Source organism: Poromitra crassiceps (assembly GCF_964638095.1).
Source record: "Poromitra crassiceps genome assembly, chromosome: 20".
NCBI classification, from domain to species: Eukaryota; Metazoa; Chordata; class Actinopteri; order Beryciformes; family Melamphaidae; genus Poromitra; species Poromitra crassiceps.
In genome coordinates this window covers 15875906-15898316 of record NC_139637.1, presented here as the reverse complement: position 1 = coordinate 15898316, position 22411 = coordinate 15875906, and the positions used below count along the sequence as shown (strand labels likewise).

General features: G+C 44.8%; 1 protein-coding gene across 1 annotated transcript in view; it reads right to left on the bottom strand.

Moving 5' to 3' along the window:
* LOC310794746 (zinc-binding protein A33-like) overlaps positions 1–22411 on the bottom strand; it is a 219578-nt gene that overhangs the window by 6043 nt on the left and 191124 nt on the right. The gene's annotated exons all lie outside the window — the stretch shown is intronic.

Genomic DNA, 22411 nt, shown 5'->3' with positions numbered 1-22411 from the left:
GCTTTATTTATACTGACATCATCGTTTCACGAGTTCACACAACTCAAATATCCAAACTTCATGGATTAAATCTGTGTCTTCTCTGGTTTTGTGGTTATAGAAACAAGGGAGGACTTATTTCAGGTGAGATGGGACATTTCGAAACCCACGTGATATGAATGTCTTATATAACTGAGGATACACTGGCTGTGCAAAAAACAGGGTTCTTTATCGGGGGGGCTCCATGAGATATGGGGAGACCCCACCGACTTTGTTTTTGAATTCTCCCTCGTTACGTGGGGGGCACGGACGGTGGCGCAGTGGTAAGCGCCGTCGCCTCACGGCTAGAAGGTCCTGGGTTCGATTCCCACCTGGGACGCCGTGAGCGCTGAAGGAGTGTGCGTGCCCGTCCGCATGTCCTCGAGTGCCCACCGCCCGGGTGGGGTCGTCAAAGAGGGCCTTTCTGTGTGGACTTTGCATGTTCTCCCCGTGCCCCCTGGGGGCCTCCTGGCCGCCGAAGTGGTGCCTCCTCTGGTCGTTCGGGGCGCCTGTTCGGAGGGAGGGGAACTCGTTGGAATAGCGTGATCCTCCCACGTGCTACTGTACGTGAAGCTTCCCCTGTCAGGTGTAAAGAAGCGGCTGGCTAACTGCCCGTGTCTCGGAGGAAGCATGGAGCCAGTTTGGGCTCTCCCCAGATCGGCAGAGGGTGGAGCAGCAACCAGGATAAATAAATTAAAATGAGCACTAATGGGGGATAAAAATCGAAATTGATATATCGAAATTGATATATCACGTTGGTATTATCTGACATGTCCGGGCTTGGGTCTGCAAACAGTAGACAGCCATCACTTTAAAGCTGGTCCCCCATTAACCTGCTGTCAGTCTCCAGATCGCCCTGAGGTGAGGTGGATTGTCTCTTTGAGTCTGGGCGAGGTCGTGTAAGATCTGAGATGAGGTGGATTGTCTCTTTGAGTCTGGGCGAGGTCACGCAAGAATTTGCGTGGCTTATAGGTTTAAGACAAAATGTCCACGTCTCCACAGTTCATGGGATTACACAAAGCTTTCCGCACCAATTTGGGGATTTAGGCGATTTCCATTTGGAGTGGCTCGTTTCACAAAAACATTTTTTCCAGATCATCCTGTGCAGTCATGCAGATGAATGCTTCCCAAACTTCCCAAAATGCTCCCCACACACACATTGGTATTAGTTTATTGGTTTATTGAGCCAGGTTTCAACCGCAACTGGTTTGATCACACACCTGCTTTACGATGTTGGATGTGACTTTGTGTTGCTGTAGGAAGGCTGGAATGCCATGACAGCCAGGCGATGAGGCCGTATGAGTCAGAGACTTTGTCTTATAGGGCTTCGCTCGGGGAAATTGAAGGTTCCTGCGTTGTCACGTGAGTCTGTTCTGCTGCAAGAAAGGGCCATATCGAGGGGTGACAACCAGAGGGTATGACATTGTGGGCGAAAATTAGTTGTATCAAAATAAAGCTTTTGATGAGCTCTTTCTACTGCCAAAAGGGCACGTGAATTCTAAACCAATCCAGAGTTATCATCATCATCAGTATATAAATGGGAGCTGGGGCTCTGTCTGTTTGTTTGTTTCTCTGTCCCACTGTGATGTCATAAATCCCACTGTGACATGATCTGTGATGTCATAAATCCCACTGTGACATCATCAGTGATGTCATAAATCCCAGTGATGTCATAAATCCCACTGTGACATCATCAGGGACGTCATAAATCTGACATCATCAGTGATGCTGGTCTCATTGGCCACACAGCAGCCGAGCTGCGAATGCGAGCTGCAGGGCCAGCTCGGTGAGCTGCAGGTGATACTGCATGTGCATTTATGTCTTCAATTAATGTTGAAATAATGTTCATTGAGTATTGTCATGCACATGTTTACATGTTTTCAAGATTTAATTTAATAAACAAAGTTAGGGCAAAGTATGCTTTTTTGTGCCTTTAAGATATTTTGGGGGATGCCGCTTTGTCAAGCCCCTTGAGGGCTTTTTGGAATCTCCTTGCATGTTTTCTTTTATTTAAATTGCATTTGATGGTGTCTTTGTATGCCGATTATTTTAATATGTGCTAAATAAATACAAAAAATACAAATGGTAGTTTTTTGTTTTGTAAAGTAGGTCAAGTACACCCACCTCTGGTTCTTCTCACCCTTCGAAATGTCGTTCATCCATCCACTCTCTCTCAGCAGAGAAACCATCAGACAAGTCTCCTCTCCTCTCCCCGCTCCTATAAGGAAGGTTGAAGTTGGACGGTCTGAGTTGGACAGGGAAGATGATGAGAAGCCGTGGGTATGCGGCCTGCTCCCCGTCAACGCACCAGATTAGGTGAAGCCAGACCAAAATGTTCACGGGGTCACCATGAGGAGTCAGAAGAAGAAAAATAACCCAACAAATTCCTTCTAAATGAGATCACTCCGGGAGTCTCCCTTACATAGCCCTAGCTCTTTCTGTGTGTCCTACCCAGGCCCACACAGTTGGCCCCGAGTCAAGGACCACGAGAAGAAAAGATCAGAACGCGCTTTAGCCCGCTTATGTAAGAACAAGTCCTCTGAGCCAAAAGCAAAGTTCCTGAAGTTGAATGAATGAATGAATGAATTTATTTGGTGATAAAATAAAAGAACACAACAGTACAGTAGTATAGTAAGGAAAGAACAGACAATATATCAATCACAGAGGATAAAAACACAAAAAAGGCTTATTTCCATTGTGGTCCTCACATAAAACATATAGTAAGACGAGGCATAAAAAACACAAAACACTTAAAACAATAAAAAAAAACATAAAACAACGGAGAGCGTTACATTAAAGGAACTCAAGATAAAACAAATAGCAGCAGATAAAGCAAATAAGTTGACACTCTTTATAACTGTGTACAAAGTAACTGTCTATTATCATCTGAATTCTCTCTTCTCTCTCTTTCTCTCTTTCACCCTTTTTTCATGTTGTCTGTCATCCTATCAAGCCGAAGGAGATATGATGTTGTTGATGATGAGGATGTTGTTGTTGCACGTTACCTCCGCTAACCTTTCGCCTGTTGCTGCAATAGATAGCCCGTGAAGCCATAAATCTTCCCCTGTTTTTACAGTATTTTGTGCTCACCAGTGAAGTTCTCGCATACCTGCACTGCGTCAGGTGGAATTGTTCACAATGGCACCTGCTCCTTAAAGGTCTGATCATTCTCCCTATCTCCGTCATTTTGTCACAACTCTTTACAAGCCGTGTGCTTTGACCTTCGGCAGCATTTTGCAACAGTCCTTCCCAGTAGCAGCGAGCGAGCGAGCAGTGATCAAGGCCTTGTTTGGTCATATCAGAGGAATGGGAGGCCAAATACGCCAGCTGCTGGGAAGAACACTGTCGACTCAGCAGAAAAGCTGCTGTTCGACCTGCCGCTGGCCGCACGAACTGGCTGTCTGAGAATGGCTGTTTTGGTGATCCTGATCAAGGAAATACCTTCGCTTCCGATGTTTAGATTAAGATTGATAAAGAGGTAGAATTCCCAGACATTTTAGGAATTCCCTTTGTTTTTCTTCTGTCTTGTATAAAAGCAAATACAGTGAAATAGATTCCCGGACTTTTGTGGGTTTCTCGAATTTCAGACACAAGGGGGAGTAAAGAGCTAATGTTTGCCAGTGACAAACAGTTGCGGTAATGAGGTTTTCTCGCCAGTTATTTGAAGAGCATCCTCCTCCTGACCCACTTTAAACTGTTTCTACATAAAGTAAGTCCAACACCTGTCCCATAGGAACACATGCATGCATACACGCACCAGCACACTGAGTCTTCAGCCCAGACTGCAGGACAGTCAGTCAATGGATCTCAGACTGCATGTTGCCTCACAGGGAACCATAGGTGGAGTTTGACTTTTAGCTCTGGGGGGGGGGGGGATTGGCCGTTTTACATTTGAAATTTTGCCCGTTTGGAGCCAGATTTAGAGGAATATCTCATTTTAAGGCTGGCATCATCATGGTCTCTCTCTAATGATTGTTTAATAAGTATAAGAATGGAAATATAAGAAATGTTAGAATATGAGTAGAATTACAGAACATTAATACTCCTTATTGTATGTTTAGTAATGTAATGTATATTATATAGTGCTTCACTGTTCACTGTTGCTTTTGACCATGCTCAAAGACACTTTACAAATACAGGATAAAACTTTATTTATTTATTCGTTTATTGAACAGGGACAAATGCATTGAACATTATTTCATATGTCCTACAAAACAACTTTAATAAAGAGAGAAAATATTAAAATAGATGAGAGAGAGGGGGAGAGAGAGAGAAATATTATAGGTCACAAGCAACAGAGAAAAAGGCTTTTTTTGGAAAGATGACATATGAGTATGAAAGACAATGAGTTTTGGCCTGTCAGATGTGACTGGGGAGGGCATTCCAGAGGGAGGGGGCGGCTGCGGCAAGGCCCTGTCAGGCCCCCCTGTCACAGCTTTAGCATAGAGATACATGTGATGCTTGTCAAAGTGGATATAAATTGTAGGATCATATTCAGACAGTGAGATGGAGATTTACAATGGTGAGCCATTTTTTTTTTTTACGACTGGGGGGGGGGGGCAGGCGGGGGCCTGGCCCCCCCCCCATTAACTCCGCCCATGCAGACGCCAGCCGCCAGAACTTTGCAGGATCAGTAGCCTTAGTTTGGCACCAGGCCAGCCGCTGCATTCTGAACAAGCTGGCGACAGACACAAACTGACTTTTGACTTAGCATAATAGGGAGTCACAGCAGCCTAGATGAGATGCGTTTGATGTTTCTCAATTACAGGAAGCCAGATTGCGTTATCATCTTTAGCTCTTTGCCCTCTTTTCCGGCTCCCATAGATTGCTCCTCAAAAGTCAAGTCACTGTCAAGAATCGCGTCTATGATTGTCCACCGGCCTTGTGCTGGAGGAACGAGACTAGAGTTTCTGGAGATATGAGAAGCAAATCAAATGATTTGGGGGCGTCCTGGACACTCATTTGGCTCAGGTAGACACCATGTCATTGGGACATCCTGGGTTTGATTCTGGCCCAGGACGTTTGGCCGTATGTCACCCCTCCCCCCCCCACCCCCCACCACACACAGAGTAGTACAATATACAATCGTTTTTGTAATGGGTTTTAATGGCCTTAGCAGTGTTGGGCAAGTTACTGAAAAAGTTACTAGTTACTTCTCTCAAAAGGTAATTTAATTACTTTAAAGTTACCAGTTACTTCAATGTAATGCCACAGTGTAGCATTGAACATTCACTTATTGGGGAGGCTTATAGCCTATCAAGGTCATTAGCCTCTGGGGCTCTGGCTGCAGCTGCAGCTCTCTCCCCGGACTAGGTCTGAGGATCAGAAACCGGATAATCCTCTGAAGTTGTCTGTTATTTTCATCTCCTAAAGTAACTAGTAACTAGCCCAGTTACTATTTTAGTAACTGTAACTGAGTTACTGATTTTGAAAAAGTAATTAGTTAGATTACTAGTTACTGAAAAAAGTAGTTAAGTTACAGTAACTAGTTACTTAGTAACTAGTTACTCCCAACACTGGGCCTTAGTAGATAAAAGACTAGGTAAACCTTTAGTTAAAGAAGGTAATAAAATTGTTTTTCTCATGACAGCCATGATATTGTGTACAAAGTCCTCTCTGTTTCATTTTTTAATGATTCCCCCCCATTTTCTCTCCAATTGTAATTGTACAAATTTCCCTCTGCTGCCCTGGTCGCTGCTCCACCCTCTGCAGATCTGGGGAGAGCCATAGACTAGCACCATGCTTCCTCCGACACATGCGCAGTTGCCAGCCGCTTCTTTTCACCTGACAGCGGGGAGCTTCACCGGCAGGACGTAGCACGCGGGAGGATCACGCTATTCCCACCAGTTCCCGTCTGCCCCAAACAGGCGCCCCGACCGACCAGAGGAGGCGCTAGTGCAGCGTCCAGGACACCCTTACCTACCGCTACACTACCTGCACGCCCCTCTGTTTCCTTTATTAATGATCTTTATTTAAGCGCAGATAATCCACTCAGCGCACGATGCACTGATTACATTGAGACTGACTGTGTGTGGGGGGAATCTTTTGATGAGAGGAATTCCATCACAGGAAAGGAGAGTCCAAGGGGTTTGGATTGACCCTCAATCATAACACAGCATGACCAGGACCAGGAAGTGACCCCGCACCTGCGTAGTTCTTTTTCCTGCTCCTCGCTCGAACGTAAAAGGTGCAACATTAATCTTGACAAAGCGGGGTTCCTGTTTGTGCATGATGTGGAACTGGAACCTGAACCAGAGCAAATGAGGCGCAGAGTGAGAACGCTCTCCTAATGGTTAGCGGTGAAACCCTGTTCATCAGGGAGGATTTGACAAGGGAATGTTTTGACTTGAAGTCTCGTAATAGACCGGTGTCAATGTAAATAGTGGCTGGCAGCTAAAAATGAATCATGGGGCAGCACACAGCATGCTACCGTTTGTTGTTTTTTCCCATGGGACTGGGTCCTATGGATGAGAGCTCATTCATTCATTCATTTATTTATTTATTCATTTATTTATTTGATAGGGACAATGCACATTAATGAACATCAAACAAGATGTAAATATGCCGGATTTAGCGAGGATGCTAATTTACATCCGTAGTCCCCTGGCAGGTAATCTCTGGAGCGGATGTGACCGAGAGTCAACCGCTGTGTAGTACCAAAACGTACCATTTTCAGCGTGTAGCAAGTTGCTACTTGCTACTAGCAAAGAGCTAGCGTTGTTGTTGTTGTTGTTTCATAGCGACGGAGGGATTTGAGAGCGACACACAGCAGGGACCGGAAAGGAAATCCATAAATGGTCAGAGCCGGTCGGTCGGAGCCAATGGCAGAGCTTGCAGGGAGCGGAAAAGGATTTTCTTCCGATGCCGACCAGAGTCCCTTGAGTTCCGGTAAGCCTGCCCCCAGAGGTTAGAGGGGGGTGTGTGTGTGTATATATATATATATATATATATATATATATATATATATATATATATATATATATATATATACTGTATATATATACTGTATATATATATAACCGTTGGGTTCCCAGATTGCCTGGCAGGTAACAGATAATATATATGCATACAATGACACAATCATACAAAGTAGAAAAATGCAATACAGTCAATTAAAACATACCGGTACCTACATACAAAGCAATTTCTGTGCAAAGCTTTGTGTGTGCACAGTTGAAAAAATAAAAAGTTCTCATGTGAATATGCTGAGCTGTTAGTAACAGGCTTGCGTTAAAGAATAGCCGGCGAAATTACGAGGCTTTTGGTTTGCTGTTGGTGGCAACTCGGGATTAGAGATTGGGTTTGGTCTCGTCGCCCCACCCAGAAAACACAAGAGTGCTTCTTCCTCTTGTTTGTTGTTCCTTGTGAAGGACCTTGGTCTTCAGGAGACCATGAAAAAGCCTCCTCGAGGATTCCTTTCATTCAGACGCATTTGAGATATTTGCTTTGGGGGCTTTTTATGTGCCTATAAGTCTCTGAGAAGAAAACCGTGTAGGATGCTCATCTGTCACCAGTGTTTGCCAGAGATTTTCGGGGGGGGTTTCGGCTGTGTGTGTGTGTGTGTGTGTGTGTGTGTGTGTGCGCGCGCGCGCGCGCGCGCGTGTGTGTGTGTGTGTGTGCGTGCAGAGTGAGGGGACCAAGACCGGAAATGAGAATCAATTCATCTTACTGGCTGCTAGTTGTATGCTAGCGGGGTCATTGGTCAGGTCGTTCAGGGATCTTGTTACACTGCGTTTACTCTGTTGCCATGGCGCCACAAACAGGAAGAAACTGTCAAATAATGACTGTTGGCATTGTTTACTTTCGAGATGAGAGAAATCGTATATCTTACAGTTGGACAGCGAGTGGGGAAGTGGTTTTGTTTGGTGACGCTTTTTGAGTTGTGCGAGGGTATTTTCTGTAACTTTGTGTGCGTGTGTGTGGATATGAATCCATCCCTGCTTGTGCATGGTGGCCCAGCTCCGTGGCCTGAGATAGATCTAACGGGTGCACGCTAGTGACGCTACTATGACGGGCCCTAGTGCCGCTTTTACGTTTGAACGGCGCGACTGCTCGCTCAGCTTGTCGGTCTTGGCGTTCAGATTTTGCACCTAAACTAGCTACGGTATATCGTGTCGTCTCCTCACATGATCAAATAAAGACTTGACATTGGACAACAACCTATTACACAGCAGTCATCAGTGCGTATTTGTATAGAGAGGCAAAGGGGAACGTCACTTCCTGCTTCAGCACTGTACCAGAGATTTTCATCCACCATTTATTTTCCCCATAGACATTTCGTAAAATGCTTATAAAAATAGTTGTACTTCGTCGAACCAAACGGTTCAGCTGACGCTATAATCGGGAGAGACCATAGGACATTTCACTCGGACCAAAACTTAAAAAAACAACATGGAAAATATATTTTCTTTAAACCCGCATTTTTTTCACGTTTTGGTCCCAGTGAAATGTTATGCGATCTCTCCTTTTTCTAAATATATCTGTACCGTTTGGTTTGAACCAGTAACACTATTTTTATACGTATTTTACAAAATGTCTATGGGAAAATAAATGGCGGATGAAAATCTCTGGTGCGGTGCTGAAGCAGGAAGTAGGCGATCACTTTGCCTCTCTATACATGACAAAACATACCAAAGAAAATTTAATCTTTTTCATTTATAGTTTATCTTTTTCATTTATAGTTTTTCATAGTTTATGTAGAATAAGTATCTATTTCACACACACACACACACACACACACACACACACACACACACACACACACACACACACACACACACACACACACACACACACACACACACACACACAGGCCCCAGTGCAACCGCACTGCCTGCATTGTCTATACTTACGCCCCTGGCCCAGCAAAAAGCAAAAGTGTGAACAGAGGTCATCCAGTGGGTGTCACCACACCAACACCTCTCCATTACACCCCCCCCCCTGTCACCACACCAACACCTCTCCATTACCCCCCCCCCCCCCCCCCCCCCCTCCTCCCCTTCCCCCCAAACTGTGGGGCGTGGCAACACTGTCACAGTCCTCTGCACACCAGTCATGCAGAATAGCTGCTTAACTCCTGACGGGAACCACACACACGCACGCACACGCACACACACACACACACACACACACACACACACACACACACACTAAAGGATTTCCGTTATCGAGTATTCAAGTTTCCATCCCGCCCAAATTGTACAAAGTTGATTAAAATCTCCAAAAAGTATGCTGTGGCATTGTGTTTGTGTGCGACTGACTAGTAGGTGGGGTTGAATCTTATCAAAGTCCTGTAGTGCGTGGTCCACCCTTACCCCTATTCTCCAGGACATCCTCTCCAGGGGACGCCTCGTCCCCCCCCAGAGCCACTTTTACCATTCACTAAGAGACGGGAAATGCCAAAGTCGCTTCCTTTCTTTTACAAGTTCTCTTGGTACTCTTGGTTCAGCGCACTGTTCTCTGGCAACGATTCAGCGTCCTCTTTCAAATCACTTCTTACAATGTGCCTTCATAGACTTTATTATGCTTTCATGTCATGTTTTTGATTAGCAGCTAGTTACTCTCGATTGTATTTCGCTTTTAATGATGCCAGACAACAAACAAGCATGTATGCCCCCCACCCATAGATCGTCTAAAAATATGGACACTCGCCATGATGTCACCCATTGGTTTTTGGACTCCGTTTTGAAGCCTAGTGTGGTCGTCACCATTTTGTCTTTGTTTTTTGCGCAGCTCGCGCAAGATGGCAACGAGACCAGGGGTTTCCCAGAGCCGTAGCTCCGCCTGCTATTGGTCCATGATCGGCAAGCTGGGCAATCGCTGGACAGGCGACCTGTCAATCACGGCAAAAACTTTTCTATCTATTTTACTCGAAAGGGGTGAGTTATATAAAAATTCACCCCCCCCTTCCCCGTACAGTTGTTGTGAAATGTGAAATTAGCTATATACAGTGGTGGGCAAGTTACTTTCAAAATGTAATATACTAGGCTACATATACCCCGAGTTCATCTTTACCTTATAGAGAGGCAAAGGGACCGCCTACTTCCTGCTTCAGCACTGTACCAGAGATTTTCATCCGCCATTTATTTTCCCATAGACATTTCATAAAATCCATATAAAAATAGTTTAACTTGTTCAAACCAAACGGTACAGATATATTTAGAAACAGGAGACACCGCATAACATTTACTTTCAAAGTTACTTTCAAAATGTAATATACTACATATTACTAGTTACTTTCATTTGAAAATAATATGTTACTTTACAGTATTCTGTCTGTGTAGAGTAACTTGTTACTTATTACACTACTTTTGCATTACTTTCACCAAAACAACAACAGCAGCAGCAGAATAACATCGCCGCCCCGAAACCATCCCGAAAAATAATGTCAACCGCCTTGAAGTCAGTGTAAACAATCCAAAATTCTAAATGTTATTCTTTTCCTTTGTTATTGTCATCTGTAGTGGTTATTTTCATTAAACACACACAGTTTGATTAGGAAAGGATTGTATCTTTATTTAAATATGTGCTTTGATTTCAAAAGAAATGTAACTCAATTTGTAACTTGAGTTACTTGACAAAGGTAACTGGTATAATATTACTGAAATCCTATAAGTAATAAGTTATATTACTGAGTTACTGCTAAAAGTAATGTATTACATGTTACTTTTGTAATGAGTTACACCCAACACTGGCTATATACCAAAACCGTGTTTTGAACCAGGCTGTAAACATGTTGTAACCTGTTGTAAAGATGAGCTTTTTTAACCAGTGTTGGGGGTAACTCAATACAAAAGTAATAAATTACATGTAATATATTACTTTTAGCAGTAACTCAGTAATATAACTTATTACTTATAGGATTTCACTTCCTCACTTCTGTCCAACCCTGAACCTGCCCCCACCAAAGGGCGGAATATGGATCGCTCTAGTCTCCATCCCTTTATTAGTTAATTAGTCACACTGTAACGTTGACCTAAACGACCTCCATTGTGTTTCAGGACGGGGAATTCTATCTGCTGCTCGTTATCTCTAAACCCTGTGTGTGTATCACACACCTACGTGATGTAGTGTATGGATGTGTCCAGCAGGGGGGGGGGGGGGGGGGGGGGTTGGGCCCTGCATGACACTTGAATAGGAATAAATATGCTATCATATCTCCAGACCTCCCTGCCGTTGACCAGAACAAGACGCGGGCACCGTGCCACTTTTAGGCTTTGTAATCATTTACCCTCTGCTCTGGAATTTCAGCCGGTTACTCATTCAGAGAGAACGTCAAGGTTACTGAAACTGCTTCTGGATAACCAGTTTCAAGTGGACGTGAATCAAAAAAAGCCTCCCCCTTGTCTGAGAGAAAGAAAAAAATCTCGTTATCGTTATCTCTTTACAAACTCATTCTCTTTGGTAAAGTTAGATGCAGGCAACTCGCTGAACTCAGGCGTACGAACGCTACAGGACTCTCGCTGCGAGTCCTTTTGGGTCTCATGCACACCAGAGAGCTGCACACGCCATATTTTTAGCGGAGGAAAGGGGGTATAATCATCTCAGTCCGTTTGGTGTGTACAGCTTGTGACTTTCTGGTCACCACCGAGTTCTTTCGGTCGGCGTTTCCACGGAGACCAGACGAATGAGTCACACACAGCAGCCCGACTTCAGCCAAGTCAGCTCTTGGGCCAGCGGGGGTGTTTTGTGAGGGCCTCGGGTTTCCAAGCCCTCTGCCCACGCACAACCAGGAATGGAAAATGAAATTGGGGGAGAGAGAAAACGGTGCCCAGTTCTGCTCTGACTTAACCCGCCCTCCTTCCTTCACATCTCCTCTCCTCTCCCACACTGGTACTTTCTCCTCCTATCACTCTTTCAACGTCCTCCCTTCTTCCCCCCCCCCCCCCCCACCCTGATGTTCACTCTCGCTCCCACCCTCCCCTGGCCTGACCCCCCCCCTGTCTCTCACATCGACGCCGCTCTCTTCTTTCACACTCAATTTAGAAAGCCGCGCGCGAGGGCACTTCGCACAATGGCGGCTCCAAATGGCAGCGAGAGGTAACTGTTTGGGAAAAATGTGGTCTTCGGTTCCCAGAAATCCTGTCTTTATACCAAAGACAGTTTGCATTTCACTTTCAAGTTTGGATTTGCCTCTTCTTGTGGAGACTCTACGTCAGAGAGGATGGGTTGCTCTCAAGGGGCAACCTCCGCTTCTGAAAAATGAAGCCATAATCCTGCATTCTTTCTAATGGCCATCAGGGGATGCCTCCACTGGCTGCAAAATAAGTCTGATTGTATTAAGTCAATGGGAAAATGACCCTCCTTCCTGATTTATGACTCCTAATGAGTTTATGGTCTCAATCGCTACTTTCAAGTCTTCCTCAATACAACATAATGTTCATTTGCTAAATTATGCTTATAGATGATAGACTATGGTCTGGGGCGTGATTGACAGGTTGCCTGTCCAGTGATCGCGGAGCTCACTGATCATGGACCAATAGCAGGCGGCGCTGCAGCTCTGAGGGAAACCCCTGGTGTCGCGCGAGCTGCTTCGGCTCCAAAAAAATCAAGATGGCCACGGTCAAAATGCCAAACTCCAGGCTCCAAGACGGGAGTCCCCAAACCAATGGGTGACGTCACGTTGGCCACGCCCATATTTTTATACAGCCTATGGTTGCTCTTCTCTATCGCAGGCCCACTTTACGATTTACGATTTTTTTACACGCTTTAACCTAAATGTTTTCGTTTCCCATAATGCAGTTCAACATTCACTGCTGCCTTATGTCACTCCTCCATCCTGCTCTCCTCACCACTCCGTCACTCTTCCCCTCGCACCTCTCCCCCACCCTTTCCTCCCACCACCGCTCTTTCTCTCACCCCCCCCCACGTCTCTCCTTTCTCCCACTGGGAGGAGGCCCAAGCAGGTTGGGAGCACTGGATGACTAACCGCCTCACACCCGACACGGACACACCCAACAGATGTGTGTGGTAGAGGGGGGAAGAATACGCGTGTGTGTGTGCGTGTGTGTGTGTGTGTGTGTGTGTGTGTGTGTGAGAGAGAGAGAGAGATAGAGAGGAGAGAGTTTTAACAAGAAAAAGGGGAAGTAAGTAAGACAGATGAGACTGGGGTCGTTACACTGCAGGACTCTGACCTACCATGGATGACTCACGCGTGGTTTTCGAGAAAGTTCTGAATGAACTCCTCATTATCCTCTGAAGCGGTTTGTCTTCACTTCTGCTTCTGCTGATAACCTCTCCTAGGCCCCTCCCTCCCTGTTGAAAGTAAACACACTGCAGGCTCCTGTCAAATGAAACGAAGCGGCACTCAATTAAGCTGCAGGCTGATGCAATGCGTTTGCAACAGCTGACGACAACAGCTGGCCCGGGAGTTCATCTTTACCATATAGAGAGCCAAAGTGGAACGTCACTTCCTGCTTCAGCACTGTACCAGAGGTTTTCATCCGCCATTTATTTTCCCATAGACATTTCATAAAATCCCTATAAAAATAGTTTAACCAAACGGTACAGATATATTTAGAAACAGGAGAGATCGCATAACATTTCACTCAGACCAAAATGTTAAAAAAAAAAAGCGGATTTAAAGAAAATATTTTTTCGATGCAGTTTTTTGTTGTTGATCTGAGTGAAATGTTCTATGGTCTCTCCCGTATTCTAAATATAGCTGGACCGTTTGGTGTGACCAAGTAAAACAGTTTCTATACGCATTTTACAAAATGTCTATTGGAAAATAAATTGCGGAAGGAAATCTCTGGTACAGTGCTGAAGCAGGAAGTGACGTTCACGTATACACTTTGCCTCTCTGTTCCTTGTCTTATGGCCCATTTCCACCGCTGGTATCAACGCGGCCCCGCCCAGCTCGTCTCGCTTTTTTGTCTCATTCCACCGATCAAAAACGTGGACAGCCCGGGTTGTATTGGGGTCGAGTCGTGCTACTTTTCGTACCTGCCTCGTCGAGGTTCTATTCTGTGAACCCAGGTTCATACGGTGACGTGAAAACATTGTAAACGACTGATTGGCCAGGCAGAATCGTGTTTACTCTGTCTATCCTACTGACTGTCAATGCTGCTGCATACCAGTTTAGTGGGGCTTACCTTCTCTTCTGTTATGCTTTTCCATCAGTCTTTTGTGTTGCTGCCTTCGCCTCTGGTGAAATAAAATCGTGGCGGTGGTTTCAATTGTCCAAAAGTCCGCTGCTCAGGAAGCGCTTGTAGTTGAGTGCTGCGTCGGCTCCGCTAGGCCGCAGGCGGGGCTCTGGTGAAGCCGCGGTCTTGCCTGGTGAGGCCGCCGGGGTAGAGGCTTCACTCTAGCGCAACCCCCGTCCCTCACCCCCGTCCCTCGCGCCCGTCCCTTGCGCAGCGCATGTGAGTTTTGACTAACAACAAAGTGATATCCATTCTCCTGGCCGATTGTCACATTTGCCCATGTACACTGTAGGTCATTTAGAGGCACCAGTATTTCATAAACAGTTTAAAACTTCTGTGTATGGATTTAATTGTAACGTTATGTTATAGCCTACTTCGGAATATGGGCGGAGGGCAGATATGCGGTCGCTATGACGACCAGGTGTGGGCGGGGGCAGATGACCAGCGGTGGAAGCAAAACGTCCATCGGGTTGAAACAAGTAGAGCCGAGTGGTGACGGGCTGTGCAGGGCTGTAAAATGTGGTGGAAATGAGCCATTAGTGTGATTTCAACATTTATCTATGTCTTGGCTGCAGGCACCGGGAGCCCGAGCCAGAGACATTGCAACACGCTGACGACAGTGAGAATCACACATGTTGACGCCGTTGTGGATTAGAAGGTTACACCTTAGAACTTGATCTCTTTTAGGTGAGACCGTTTTATAATCCCTGTGGGGGGTTCCTGCTCTCACCTGCAACTGCATTTCTTCATATACCTGCCTCTGTTTTCACTGTTTATGCAGATTGAAATAACAAAAACAAGAAACCAGTTAGACTTCTGCTTTATTAACATGTGAACCTTTGGGGTAACGATCAGTTAGATAGAGCTATGGATACGAAGCCACTGGTCCTGAAAGTTGATCACAGACCCTTTAAAAAAAATAAGGGTGATTCTTCTTCGTAGAGTGATTATTCTTGAACAGTGTTGGGCAAGTTACTTTAAAAATGTAATATACTACATATTACTAGTTACTTTCATTTGAAAGTAATAAGTTACTGTACAATATTACTTTCTGTGTAAAGTAACTCGTTACTTATTACACTACTTTTGCCTTACTTTTACCAAAACAACAGCAGCAGCAGAATGACATCGCCGCCCCAGAACCATCCCGAAAAAATAATTTCAACCGCCATGAAGTCAGTGTAAACAATCCAAAATTCTAAGTATTATTCTTTTCCTTTGTTATTGTCATCTATAGTGGTTATTTGCATAAAAACACACAGTTTGATTAGGAAATGATTGCATCTTTTTTTAAATATGTGCTTTGATTTAATCAAATGTAACTCAATTTGTAACTTGAGTTACTTGACAAAGTAACTGGTATAATATTACTGAAATCCTATAAGTAATAAGTTATATTACTGAGTTACTGCTAAAAGTAATATATTACATATAATATGTTACTTTTGTAATGAGTTACCCCCAACACTGTTCTTGAACCTTATTTATTTCAGGCATTTAACCAAAATCCCCGTGCAAAAATCCCATTGACTTCCCGACAAGGGAACCAGGAAGTGCATGACTCCTGGGTTGGCCTCCAAAAATGATAATTATCCCTGCGATACTCTATAGGTAATTTAAAATGTAAGGCCACTATGAATTCACTATTTAGTAATGCGCACGTGCACGCGCACGCGCACGCGCGCACACACACACACACACACACGATGAAAATATCGTAAAGATATTTTTTCAACAGTTTAAGAGACTTGTAATGCCTTAAAACAGGCATGTCCAAAGTCCGGCCCTGGGGCCAATTGCGACCCGCGGACAGATTTGAAGTAGCCTCGGCTTGTCTCTCAAAATATACTATATGTGGCCCTCCACACATTATTGGTTAATCAAGCAAGTTCAATTTGCATTTTTTCCCTTCCCCTAACGATGACAGCACTATCTGAAGCTGCTTTCACACATGTTTGGAATTCAGGAGTTATCTAGAGGCCATACGGCTGGCTGTCATGTGTGAATGTCTGCATGCGGCTCATGCGCGCTCCCGCGGAGCCTCGTCCTAGCCGGAGGGAAGTGTACCCCCAGCCGTAGTCGCAGAAGCGTATTGTCCCCCCCCCCCCCCCCTCCAGAGCTCCGTGAGCTCGTGAGTGCATGAGGACAGAGACGATCGTGACAGATTATTATTATATAAATAGTCGATGTGATGAGCGAGCAAAAAACACATGCCATTTGGTTTTCAAATGAAGCTCAAAACTGCTCCGTGTGCGACAGCCAACATGTTGCGGATTGCTGGATTGAAAGGCTCATGGCTCTGATCTGATTTCATGTCTGCTTCGCACAGCACACACATTTAATAAGCATTTTTGGACGCGAGGGTCGTCCCGCTTCCCAGTATTGGACATCGCTAGGTAGGGTATCTGGATCTGGTTGCGTTCATGTCTTTGATTTAACGTTTACACAGCGTTCGCGCAAATTCCAAGTAGCGTCAAGTCAGGCAGTATAAAACGAAAACTTCCGGGTATAACCTTCGCAATAATGGCAATTAAATAAAGTAAATGCACGTGTAATGTTTTTTTGTGTGTGTTTCGAAAGATACAGAACGGAGATAAACTGGAAGAATATCTGCTCCCTTCGAAAAGTCAATTTTAACCCGTAGTGAGTCGACATTCTGATTTTTTGTTACTAAGTAATACAACATTTATTTTATTTTGAAGGTAAAAACGTCTAGCTTCCTGTATTCTGTATAATTCTAGTAGGTTTGAGGCATTTTAGGACTGAACATAGCAAAGACCTGTTTTGTTTGTACTGCTTGCGACTCGAGGAAATCGATGCATCTGGGCGTGAGTTGTAGGGTTGTTTAATTAATTACTTACTAACGTTATGCGCAAACGATTATATGCCGTGAACGTTAGGCAGTTATCGCCCATTATGTATTTTTAGTTTTCACAACTGTGTGGTCATGCCCAAATTCCCCCACCCCCGCCGCCCGCCCCCTCTCTACTTTACAAACTCTGCGGAGGTGCTACTCATGTGTGAATGCAACATGCCTCATGTGTGAAAGGGTACACTTCACCTATCATCCAGGGCAGGCTCAGTGGGGGGCAACCCTGACCTGATCCGGAGTTCATGTGTGAAAGTGGCTATACAGTTTGTACAAGCACCAAGTATCCTACTACCGTAAATTCCGGACTATAAGGCGCACCGGTATATAAGCCGCAGCAGCAAAATTGACTGTTTTTTTACATATATAAGCCGCACCGGACTATAAGCCGCGGGTGTTTTGATGTTTAATTACCATATGTAAGGGTTCGTGCACAGAGAGGAATGTCGGGAAAGAGATGGCTGTTTGGGGAAGCTCCCATTTATTAACATTTCAACAAAAGGTGCTGTCAACAATCAAACCAGGTACCGTAATCCTTGTCTTCATCTTTTAGGTGAAGGTGCAGCGTCAAAAACAGAGTCAGAGTCAAAGTCAAGTCACTAATCCTCGTCTTCCTCTTCTTCCTCCGTACTGAAACCAGCAAAGTCCTCAACTTCAGTGTCGGAAACAAACAGGTTCAGGGTGGCTTCGTCAACCACTCTCCTCTCTCCTTCGTTGTCACTCTCAAAACCAAGGAACTCCTCTTCGTCACTGTCGGTGTCAGAATCGAACAGCCTCTGAAGGCGCCCAGCTGTGCCGGCGTCATCATCACGCAGCAGTCCAGCCTTTCGGAACCCGAATGGAGTTTGTGGTCTTGATGGCTGCTTTCACGGAATCTGTTATATGAGCCCTCATGCTGTCGAGAACGAGCAAAGCTTTTTTTTGGTGAAAGAATCCTCCAGGGCGCTTGACGTAGCACTCAGCCAGCCACTCCTTCATGACACTTTCCATCATCCACCCTTTCTTGTTGACTCTGAGGCATATCCCACTGGGAATTTTCTCTTTCGGCATCGTAATCCGCTTAAAAATCACCATTGGCGGCAGCTTTACTCCAGATGCAGAGCAGGCCAGAACACAAGTGAAATTCGTTCTCTCGTGCCCAGTGGTTCTCAATGTGATCGACGATTCGCCTTTCTTGTTAACAGTCCGAGTGAGTGGCAGGTCGAACGTCAAAGGCACTTCATCCATATTTATGATCTGCTCCGGTTCGATGGAATATTCCTTGATCTTCCTTTGTGTGAATTCGCCGAAGTTTGTGATTTTCTCCTGGTAGTCGGGGGAGGGAGTTGTTGGCCGAGTGGCCGTTTGCTTACCGTAATTACCATATGTAAGGGGTCACGCACAGAGGGGATTGTCGGGAAAGAGATGGCTGTTTGAGGAAGCTCCCATTTACCGTATTACCGTAACATTTCAACAAAACAACATAACACAACACCACCTTTGTTTATTTTTACAGTGCACACAGTGTCCGCGGTGTGGTGAAAAGAGGGCAAGAGAGGAAATTAAAACAGAAGTGGATTTATAGTTAGAAAGAGTGCTAAAAAAGAGAGATTTTATTTGTATTTTTTTTTTTTTTTCTGAAAAAATCCATAGATAAGCCGCACCGTTATATAAGCCGCAGGGCCAAAAAACGGGGAAAAAGCCGCGGCTTATAGTCCGGAATTTACGGTACTACAGCACATGCAGAACTAATGTTTTCAGATGGTAAACAAAATCTTTAGAGTACATTTGTATGTCATTATTTATTTTGTATTTTTAAAACCCATATGATGCGAGAAGCACCTGGCCCCACAGCATTTACACATGATCTACTCTGGCCCCCTTTCAAAAAAGTTAGGACACCCCTGCCTTAAAAGCTCAGTTACTGGATAATGTTCTCTAAAAATGCAATGATTTAGGATACAAACCGTTTGACTCTACATTGTAAACAGACCGTTTTGATGTGGCTGCATCTGCAAAAAAGGGAGGAAAACTGAGGCTCTCGAAAAAGAAATGGCAGTATTTTTTCTTTGCTTGAACCTTTTTTGAATCAGTTGTATTGATGTAGCCTACTGGCATGACTAAGCAGCTGCAGATCCTCTGAGGGCCTCTTCCCTCCATGCAGAGAGCAAGCTGTTTGTTCATGCTGCGGTCCTGCTACTGAGGAATGGCCGGCATGCAGAGAGAAGATCAAAGTGCCTGCACACTACATCTCTCCTTACTAGATTCTCTCCATCTCTCTTGTTTGATCTACCTGCACCTCTATCTATCTATCTTTATACAACAGGTAGTTCCGGCCGAGCAATTTGATTGGACAAGAGGGATCCTACGAGTGCCTATATTTCATGATAATGCACTGGCGCTTCACTGTGTGTAGATCACTCCGCTTCACAGCTGCCCTAATCAACAAAATGCTTCACAGCTGTAGAGTAGACAGTAGTAGAGTAGACAGCCTGCAGTTAATTAGGCTGATTAGGCTACATTTTCTGCAAAGGGAAAGCTGGGGGGACTATTTTTGTTGGCGGAGGAATAAATACAGAAATCATCTATTTTCTCAGCTTTTTGTCATTTTTTTAATCAGCTTTGTTTAATAGAACTGTTGTATAAAAGCAATATCACACTCGAGGTCGTGCATTGTTGTCTAATATTGGCACTGCTGTGATTATCTACGGCACTCGGCCTGCGGCCTCGTGCCTGCGACCGAATCACAGCAGTGCCAATATTAGCCAACAATGCACTCCCTCTCGTGTGATATTGCTTAAATCTATCTATCTCTCTCTCTCTCTCTCTCTCTCTCTCTCTCTCTCTATCTCTGTCTCTATCTCTGTGTCTCTCTCTGTCTCCCTCTATATCTATCTATCTATCTCTCTATCTATCTCTCTCTCTCTCTCTCTATCTATCCATCTCTCTGTGTGGTGGCCTGCAAAAACCCTTCACATGGTGAAGATTTGACATCTTCATATAGTTCCATAAATTAGAAACTCTCCCCTATATATAACTTTTTGAATGACTGAGATAGCTCTCTCAGATCAAAACTTATGAGTATTGTAATCTGTTACGTGTCTAAAAGCTAAACCTGAGAAAAATGGGTTTACACATTTCACAACAGAATATTTTCTACAGTGGCATTCCACCAAAACCAGAAAGTACTTTCCCTTTTGTTTTATGAAAATCATTATTCACCAGATGTAGTACGGGGATGAAAGTAACCAAATCACTCCGAATCTCAGAAATTCCTGCAAAACTCATTTTCAAAATTCTTTGTAAAGGGTTCTCTATCTGGCATTATACAACAGGTAGTTCCGGCCGAGCAATTTGATTGGACAAGAGGGATCCTACGAGTGCCTATATTTCACGATAATGCACTGGCGCTTCACTGTGTGTAGATCACTCCGCTTCACAGCTGCCCTAATCAACAAAACGCTTCACAGCTCTAGAGTAGACAGTAGTAAAGTAGACAGCCTGCAGTTAATTAGGCTGATTAGGCTACATTTTCAGCAAAGCAGAAAGCTGAGGGGACTATTTTTGTTGGCGGAGGAATAAATACAGAAATCATCTATTTTCTCAGCTTTTTGTCATTTTTTTAATCAGCTTTGTTTAATAGAACTGTTGTATAAAAGCAATATCACACTCGAGGTCGTGCATTGTTGTCTAATATTGGCACTGCTGTGATTATCTACGGCACTCGGCCTGCGGCCTCGTGCCTGCGACCGAATCACAGCAGTGCCAATATTAGCCAACAATGCACTCCCTCTCGTGTGATATTGCTTAAATCTATCTATCTATCTATCTATCTATCTATCTATCTAAACCATTATCCTCTGGAATGCCCCCTCTTTTGTCTGATTGGAGGCGTCTGGCTGCTGGGGTGGCAAAGCTCTGGAACAAAGACTGTGGCTGTCAGGGGGGAAGACGGCTTTACGACTTTCCCCAGACCAGCATACTGACATTGGGATGGGGAGACACACACCAGCCACACACACACACACACACACACACACACACACACACACACACACACACACACACACACACACCAGCCAGACACACACACACACACACACACACACACACACACACACACACACACACACCAGCCAGACACACTGTCACACACATTTGACACAATAACAGCTCCGGGGGGCAGGGAGCAAGGCCTCGGGAACTGGCAAGAATTTGCTAACTGTCGCTTGTTGTCCGCTGCAGTTGGGCAACTATTTTGTGATTGCAGTCTGGCACAAATTGGCCAAAATGATTCACGGTGCCGTCTTGTGAACTTTGCGATGCTACAGCATTATTGCATACAAAGTGTCATTGTAATTCTGATTTATGACGGTGGAGTACAGATCGCAAAACACTCATCCCCTCAACTGTAATTCCTCTGCCACTTGGCAAACCTCCTCAGTGCTGAATTCAGTGCGATCCAAATGAACCCATTGATACCTGATGCAGCATTTGCGTGTATATCCCTCATTTGTGTGTGTGTATCCCTTTAAGACCGCGAACCGCGTCTTACACACGCAAATGCTGCATCAGGTGTCAATGGGTTAATGCAGACACGTCTTATCATCATATATGTGCAGTGAATCAGCCGAGACCACGAAGAAGAGGTCAACCTGTGTCAAACAAACGGGAGGAGGAATTAGACTGACTGATGTGAGTGAAAACACACCCCTGAGCACACAGACAGGACTGAACCGGCCTGAACTGTGACGCATGTTTGGGAATAGCATGGGAATAGGGGCCTTCTCGCCAAGACGGGGGCGAAGCCTACGATCTGCAGGTCAGACTGTGAATTCTTCCAAAGCTGAAACATGACTTTCCTTCCTTCTTCCTTCAGCAGAGAGAGAGAGAGAGAGAGAGAGAGAGGGCTGTGTGGGAGGAGGAGTGGCTGAAGGGAGAGCCAGGCATGGTGTGCGTGACGGAGCAGCTGCTTTGCACATGGATCTGTGTTGCAAGCTGAATTTGTGCAATTAGTAATGAATTGTTTTCAAATGCCAGCTTTATTTTTGGGAATTTCTACCAGACTGCATTGGCTCATTATCAGTAGAATGTAAAAATGAATGCTGGCTCATTTGGAAATGTTGACTCAATAATTTAATTGGTGCGTGTTTTTTTATCACGGTGCTGGACCCGAGGTCCTGCCAGGGTCATCAAATGGAAAAGTTAGTCACTCAGTCAGTCAGTCAGTCAGTGAGTCAGTCAGTCATGGACGTTTAGTGAGTTTAGTGGTTAAGGCAGGCATATCCAAAGTCCGGCCCTGGGGCCAATTGCGGCCCGCGGACAGATTTGAAGTGGCCCTCGGCTTGTCTCTCAAAATATATGTGGCCCTCCACACAGTAGGCTATTGGTTAATCAAGCA